The sequence below is a fragment of the Capra hircus genome, unplaced genomic scaffold (assembly GCF_001704415.2).
Source record: "Capra hircus breed San Clemente unplaced genomic scaffold, ASM170441v1, whole genome shotgun sequence".
Lineage (NCBI taxonomy): Eukaryota > Metazoa > Chordata > Mammalia > Artiodactyla > Bovidae > Capra > Capra hircus.
In genome coordinates this window covers 15,861-23,975 of record NW_017189831.1, presented here as the reverse complement: position 1 = coordinate 23,975, position 8,115 = coordinate 15,861, and the positions used below count along the sequence as shown (strand labels likewise).

At 45.6% G+C, this 8,115-nt stretch overlaps 1 pseudogene; it reads right to left on the bottom strand.

Moving 5' to 3' along the window:
- Positions 1-3,380: 3,380 nt before the first annotated feature.
- LOC102182972 lies at positions 3,381-6,254 on the bottom strand (annotated as a pseudogene).
- Positions 6,255-8,115: the final 1,861 nt, after the last annotated feature.

The window sequence follows — 8,115 nt, the reverse complement described above, 5'->3', positions numbered from 1 at the left end:
CCTTATGGGAATCCCCTTGTGTGTTATTTGTTGTTTTTCCCTTGCTGCTTTTAATATTTGTTCTTTGTGTTTGGTCTTTGTTAATTTGATTAATATGTGTCTTAGGGTGTTTTGCCTTGGGTTTATCCTTTTTGGAACTCTCTGGGTTTCTTGGACTTGGGTGATTATTTCCTTCCCCATTTTAGGGAAGTTTTCAACTATTGTCTCCTCAAGAATTTTCTCATGGTCTTTCTTTTTGTCTTCTTCTTCTGGGATTCCTATAATTCCAATGTTGGAGCGTTTCATATTGTCCTGGAGGTCTCTGAGGTTGTCCTCATTTCTTTTAATTCGTTTTTCTTGTTTCCTCTCTGATTCATTTATTTCTACCATTCTATCTTCTATTTCACTAATCCTATCTTCTGCCTCTGTTATTCTACTATTTGTTGCCTCCAGGGTGTCTTTGATCTTATTTATTGCATTATTCATTATATATTGACTCTTTTTTATTTCTTCTAGGTTCTTGTCGAACCCTTCTTTCATCTTCTCAACCCTTGTCTCCAGGCTATTTATCTGTGATTCCATTTTGATTTCAAGATTTTGGATCATTTTCACTATCAATATTCGGAATTCTTTCTCAGGTAGATTCCCTATCTCCTCCTCTTTGGTTTGGTTTGGTGGGCATTTCTCCTGTTCCTTTACCTGCTGGGTATTCCTCTGTCTCTTCATCTTGGTTATATTGCTGCATTTGAGGTGGCCTTTCTATCTTCTGTGGAGTTCTCTTTATTATGGAGTTTCCTCACTGTGGGTGGGGTTGTATCAGTGGCTTGTCAAGGTTTCTTGGTTAGGGAAGCTTGTGTTGGAGTTCTGGTGGGTGGAGCTGGATTTCTTCTCTCTGGAGTGCTATGAATTGTCCAGTAATGGGTTGTGAGACGTCAATGGTTTTGGAGTAGTTTTGAGCTGCCTGTATATTGAAGCTCAGGGGGGTGTTCCTGTGTTGCTGGAGAATTTGCGTGGTATGTCTTGCTCTGAAACTTGTTGGCCCTTGGGTGGTGCTTGGTTTCAGTGTAGGTATGGGGGTGTTTGATGAGCTCCTGTTGATTAATGTTCCCTGGAGTCAGGATTTCTCTGAGGTTCTTAGGATTTGGACTCAAGCCTCCTGTTTCTGGTTTTCAGTTTTATTTTTACCCTAGCCTCAGGACTTCTCCATCTATAGAGCACTGATGATAAAGCATCTAGGTTAAAGAAGAAAGGTTTCTCCACATTGAGGGTCACCCATAGAAGTTCACTGAGTTACACGGAGAAGAGAAGAGGGAGAGGGTAGTTAGAGGTGACTGGAATGAGATAAGGTGGGATCAAAAGAGGAGAGAGCAAGCTAGCCAGTAATCACGTCCTTATGTACACTCCACAGTCTGGACCACTCAGAGGTGTTCACGGAGTTATACAGGGAAGAGGAGAGGGAGGAAGTAGACAGAGGTGGCCAGGAGGATAAAAGAGGGAAATGAAAGGGAGAGAGAGAGATCCAGCCAGTAACCAGTTCCCTGAGTGTTCTCCATCTTCTGGAACACACAGAGATTCACATGGTTGGGTAGAGAAGAGAAGGGGGAGGGAGGAGACAGAGGACATCTGGTGGAGAAAAAGGAGAGTCCAAAGGAGGGGAGAGTGGTCAAGCCAGTAATCTCACTCTCAGGTAAAATTGGGTACTGAAGATAGGGTTTTTACATGTACAAAATTGACAACAAATACCAAAAGCAAAGATTAAAAGTCTGTAGTAGAGATTGGATTTTCAAAAATACAATATTAAAGAAAAGAAGAAGAGGAAGAGGAAAAAAAGAAAGAAAAAACAAACAAACAAAAAACAAAGCCACAAGAATTATTAAAAATAATAATTAGAGAAATAGAGTACTTAAAAATTTAAGAAAGTTAAAAAAAAGAGGAAAAAGAAAAAGAAGAAAAAACAATCACGCAACCCCATCAACTCAAAAAAAAAAGAAAAGATTATAAAAGTAGTAAAGGTATACTGGCCCTTTCTCTGGTGTTGTGGGCTGTGTGGGGTCACTTCCAAGGCAGTTCCTTCTGTTTAACTTCCTCTGGTTCTTGGTCTCTTCAGTGTTGATTTCCATCTTGACACAGGGAGGGCGGTGGTGGACAACTAGGTTCACTATTCAGTCGCGCTGTGGGGAGGGAGGGATGCTGCAAACAAATATTACTGGTGTGTGCTTGCAGTGTCTCATCCACTCTGGGCTTGCCCCTGCTCGCGGTGCACACCGCTCAGGCTCTATGTAGCTCTGCCGGGGAACCGTCTGAGGCCGGCCCCAGGCTTCATGCACCTCCCCGGTCTAAGCCGCTCAGGCTCAGCGCTCAGGAAGCCCTCAGAGGCGCAGATTTGGTTGGCTGCGTTTTGTGCCCTTCCCAGGCCCGAGTAGCCCAGGAGTTGGGCGAGCGCGGTCGCTGCGACTGTGGCCTCTCCCTGTTGCTCAGTTTCCTGGGAGTACCGCTGGCGTTCCTTCTCAGGAGGATGATGACCGTCCAGAGCCCCAGAAGTCTTAGTTAACAGAGAAGCCTGCTTGCATTTTGGTAGGTAATGTCTCTCTTGGGCTGCGATTGCCCCCTTCCAGCCCTTAAGGCTCTGGCTGCCTGTCACCGGAGGGGGATGGTCTGCAGCCTGCTATTTCTGATCCGTCCTTTGTTCTGTGCACGGTCCTGGCAGTGTCTTATGTTCGAGCGTTTCGCCTGGTAGCTATCCCACAGTGTGGTTTGCTAGCCCAAGTGAGTTCGCTCTGTCCACGCACGGGGCGTTCCGGCCCGATTCTCAAAAAAGCACTGCAGCCCGCGCCTTCCGCGGCCCGAGTCTTAAAAAGCACTGCTGGCTGCGCCTCCCACGTCTCCCTGCCCAGCCCCCACTTGCTACTGGCGGACGCAGGCGTCTGCCCTGCTTTTCCGCTGGGGGAGTTACTGTTGGGCTCGTAATCTGTTGGTTTTAATTATTTATTTATTTTTCCTTCCTGTTATGTTGCCCTCTGTGCTTCCAAAGCTTGTCACAGACTCGGCTGCGAGACTGTTTCCTGGTGTTTGGAAACTTCTCTTTTTAAGAGTCTCTTCCAGGGACGGGATTCCCTTCCCGGGACGGCGCTCCCTCCCTACCTCCTTTGTCTCTTTTTTCGTCTTATTATATTTTTTCCTACCTGTTTTTGAAGCCAATGATCTGCTTTGCTGGGTGCCTGATGTCCTCTGCCGGCATTCAGAAGTTGTTTTGTGGAATTTACTCAGCATTGAAATGTTCTTTTGATGAATTTTTGAGGGAGAAAGTGGTCTCCCCGTCCTATTCCTCCTCCATCTTAGGACCGCCCCTGCACACTCTGTCATTTTAGCTTTCTCCTCCAATTTCCTTTCTAGATAAGAATTTATGCCCTACAAAACGTCCTTTTAAACACGGCCCTATGGATGGCATCTTTGACCTCCTTATTCCTCAAGCAATAGGTAAGTGGGTTCAACATGGGGATGCCTGCAGTGTAAACCACAGACACCACTTTGTCGAGACCCAGGGAGACGCAGGCACTAGGCCGGACATAACTAAAGAGAAGAGGGCCATACAGGATAGACATGGCTGTCCCACGTGCAGAGCAGGTAGAGGAGGCTTCGCATCTCCCGTCAGCAGAGCGGATCTTCAGGATGGGGATGAGGATGTCAGTGGAGGAGCCCAGGACAGTCAGGCCACTGTAGACGCCCTCAGCTCCAGCCACGACAAAAACCACCCACTTGTTGAGACTGGTGTCAGCACACACAAGGGAAAGCAGAGGGGGCAAGTCACAGAAGAAGTGATGATGACATCGGGGCTGCAGAATGGAAGGCGAAAAGCATCACGTGTGCATCGTGGGGTTCAGGAACCCGGTGACATAGGGACCCACCACCAGCGGGACTTAGAGTCTCTGAGACATGGCGACAGAATACAACAGTGGGTTTCGGGTGTAGCCACAGCAGCCATAGGCCACGGACGCCAGAGAAAACACTCTGCTATGACGAAGAACTCAAAGTGCCCCTGATGCCAAGCACAGCCCCGGAAAGAGACGGCTTTCCGCCTCACAAAGAAGTCGGAGAGCATCTTGGGGCTCACGACAGAAGAGAAGCTCATGTCCATGGAAGACAAATGACTGAGGAAAAAGTACATGGGGCGTGAAAGCGGGAATCCATCTGTATCAGAACAATCGTACCCAAGTTTCCTGTTAGGTTGATGAGGTAGAAACTCAGAAGGAGCAGGAAAAGGCAGACCTGCAATTGAGGGCTGAAATTCAAACCTCTGAAGATGAACTCTGTGACCCTCGTGTCGCTTTCGTTAGCCGGAGACAGACTCTGGATTCCACTGGAGAAGAGAAGAGAAATTTGGTAAGCATGTCTTCAAAAAGGGAACCCAGAAAAAATAAACTAGTCCCTAGGAGAGCATGCCAAAGCCTTTGACTGTGTGGATCACAATAAACTGTGGAAAATTCTGAAAGAGATGGGATTACCAGACCACCTAACCTGCCTCTTGAGAAACCTATATGCAGGTCAGGAAGCAACAGTTAGAAGTGGACATGGAACAACAGACTGGTTCCAAATAGGAAAACGAGTACGTCAAGGCTGTATATTGTCACCTGCTTATTTAACTTATATGCAGAGTGCATCATGAGAAATGCTCGGCTGAAAGAAGCACAAGCTGGAATCAAGATTGCCAGGAGAAATATCAAAACCTCAGATATGCAGATGACACCACCCTTAGGCAGAAAGTGAAGAGGAACTAAAGAGCCTCTTGATGAAAGTGAAAGAGGAGAGCGAAAAAGTTGGCTTAAAGCTCAGCATTCAGAAAACGAAGATCATGGCATCTGGTCCCATCACTTCATGGGAAATAGATGGAGAAATGGTGGAAACAGTGTCAGACTTTATTTTTGGGGGCTCCAAAATCACTGCAGATGGTGATTGCAGCCATGAAATTAAAAGACGCTTACTCCTTGGAAGAAAAGTTATGACCAACCTAGATAGTATATTCAAAAGCAGAGATGTACTTTGCTGACTAAGGTCCTTCTAGTCAAGGCTATGGCTTTCCCAGTGGTCATGTATGGATGTGAGAGTTGGACTGTGAAGAAGGCTGAGCACTGAAGAATTGATGCGTTTGAACTGTGGTGTTGGAGAAGACTCTTGAGAGTCCCTTGGACTGCAAGGAGATCCAGCCAGTCCATTCTGAAGGAGATCAGTCCTGGGATTTCTTTGGAAGGAATGATGCTAAAGCTGAAACTCCAGTACTTTGGCCACCTCATGCGAAGAGTTGACTCACTGGAAAAGACTCTGATGCTGGGAGGGATTGGGGGCAGGAGAAGAAGGGGACGACAGAGCATGAGATGGCTGGATGGCATCACGGACTCGATGGACGTGAGTCTGAGTGAACTCCGGAAGTTGGTGATGGACAGGGAGGCCTGGCGTGCTGCGATTCATGGGGTTGCAAAGAGTCAGACACGACTGAGCGACTGAACTGAATGGAACTGAGGAGAGCATATGACTTTTAGTTGCATGCTGTGGCTAAGGAAACAGAAGTGAAATGAGGCCAGGGCAAAGGATCAGATTTGAAGCTATAATATTACAAGGTTCCATAGGAATCCATCAATATATGGGTGAGAAAACCACAGCTTAGAAACTCAAATTCCCATAACCAATAGCAGAGAAAATTCCAGAGTAAGTATCCAGCAATTCCAACTTCAGTGATGTTTACCTGAGCTCACCAGGTGGGTATGCGCCTGGTGAAGTGATGTAGGAGAGTGAAATGAAACAAGCCGAGAAGAATGAGCAGCTGCTCCGTGTTAGGCCATGTGCTGTGCACTTCGGGATTACAGCTTAAGCCTAAGTGCATGTTCTGCAAGTGCTCCGACCCTAGGAAAGTTCCTTTTCTTCACCTGTGAAATAGGAGTAATAATAGTAATACCTACCTTGTAAATTGCTGTGAGGATTAGATGAGTTAATGCCTGCAAACATCTAACCGAGTCTTATTGAGTTTCCAGTAAGTGCAGACTGATTATTGGCATTTGTGCCTTACATGTTGTCTTTAACAAACCTGCAGGCTAAACATCATATTTCCTTTTACATAGGAGCAAAATAAAAGTTTAATCCTTTTCCCTATACTAGTGACCGGCAGAAGTGGGCGTTGAGTATTACCTGTCAAAGCAGACTGTAATCTTTCTTTTTTCACACTGTAACAATGTCTCCTGTGTCTTCAAAAATCCTTTCATCTTAAAGAGGTTAAACATGTACATTGCAATAGGAGTACACAGAACACATTTTGGCTTCCTATTTTTTTGAGGCTACAGCCAATGGTCATTAGTGGGAAGCCCATAGGATACTAGAAAGCTGAGTTTAAGCATCGCTCTATGAAAACAGTACATGGAAGAAACCATGAGAAGAGCCTGAATTAGCCCAACTCTATACCCTCTATGTGTTCTTTTTTCATGCACTGTAAGTATGGCCTTGGTTAGGTCAGCTGATCTCTTTGAACCTGAGTTGCTTCATTCATTCAATGTGGCTGAAACCCCTGTAACTTGACCTCTCTACTCACTTAGAATGAGAGGGTTGATGTGTAAGTGCTCAGAAAACTGCACATACTTTAAATTTTTATTTGCCCAGGAATATTGGAGTTCAACATCACACTTATGCTAAGCACTTTTCCTTCACTTTTTATTTTGAAATTTATTATTCAACTTTAGCAAGGCTATACCTCTGAGGCCCAATAATATAGCTTGCATGATATTCTTCACTTTAGGGAAATTGAAGAGAAAGGTAGGATGGGCCGTCAAGCCGTCCACCTGTCACACTCACCACCTGTTTACACTTTCTCCAGGATCACTCAGGCACCTCATCTCAGTCTTCCGTTTGCCCTTTGCTGAAAGCTCATCAACTCCTGTCGTCAGTCTTTGTTGCTAAACCTGCTCAAGCCTTCTTTACTTTTTTTGAGATTACAGCCAATGGTCATTAGTGGGAAGCCCATAGGATACTAGAATGCTGAGTTTAAGCATCACTTTATGGAAACGGTACATGGAAGAAACCATGAGAAGAGCCTGAATTAGCCCAACTTTATACCCTTTATGTATTCTTTTTTCATGCACTGTGAGAATGGCCTTGGTTAAGTCAGCTGATCTCCTTGAACCTGAGTTGCTCAAGCGCTTATACAGGCGGTGCTGGGACTTCACTGCTGAGCGGCTTTTTCCCTGGGTGCGGCGGGCGGAGGCTCCTCTCTAGCCGCGGTGCTCAGGCTTCAGCACAGGCTCTAGAGGTGCTCGGCCTCAGTGACTGCACCCCATAGGCGCGACAGTTGCAGTGTGCAGACTCCACCATGGGCTCAATAGCTGTGCAGCACCCACGAAGCTGATCCACAGCATGTTAGATCTCCCCAGGTCAGAGGTCAGACCCGTGTCTCCTGCATTGGCAGGCGGAGTCTTTACCATTATACAACCAAGGAAGACCCTGCCCAGGCCTTCTGCATGACATTTTAATTTCTCAGTGTTTCGATGGGGATTGATGCCTAGAATAGACTACAGTGTTCCAACAGGTGAGACCACACAGGATGAGGAACTCAAGTCACTCTGGGGTTCAGGGCGCTTAGGATAACAACACCACAGCCCACAATAACCTTCTTTCAGCAAGGAGAAAGGAAATCACCCAGATGGCTCAGACTGGAATGTGAATTGAATTCAGGGCTTTTCTTTTCCCCTGTTCCTGCTGCTAAGGCATCTCTGATCCGTTTTATACTCATGTTATAATATTTTGATCCAACTGCAGAACCTGAACTTTTCTCTACCTAGGTTATCTCTTCTTAGACCTTCCTCAACCATCCATCAAAGACAAGGATCATGCCATCGTGGCCATGAGTCAAATATAAAATTTGCTTTCGATTTACTTCATTTATGTTCTCCTGAACTTGCTACAAATCAGGTAGGAAAAGGAACAGATAATGATTTAGAAGTTCTTAACTTACGTTTCAATGGGGTCCCTCTTCTTTAAAGATGGCAAGAAGAACTAAAGTGAAAACAAATCAAGCCTTTTAGCTTTCGTCTCTTCCCTTACCTTCACACATAGAATGGGTCCAGATTTTCAAAAGTCATCTGATTTTGCTTTTTGCTT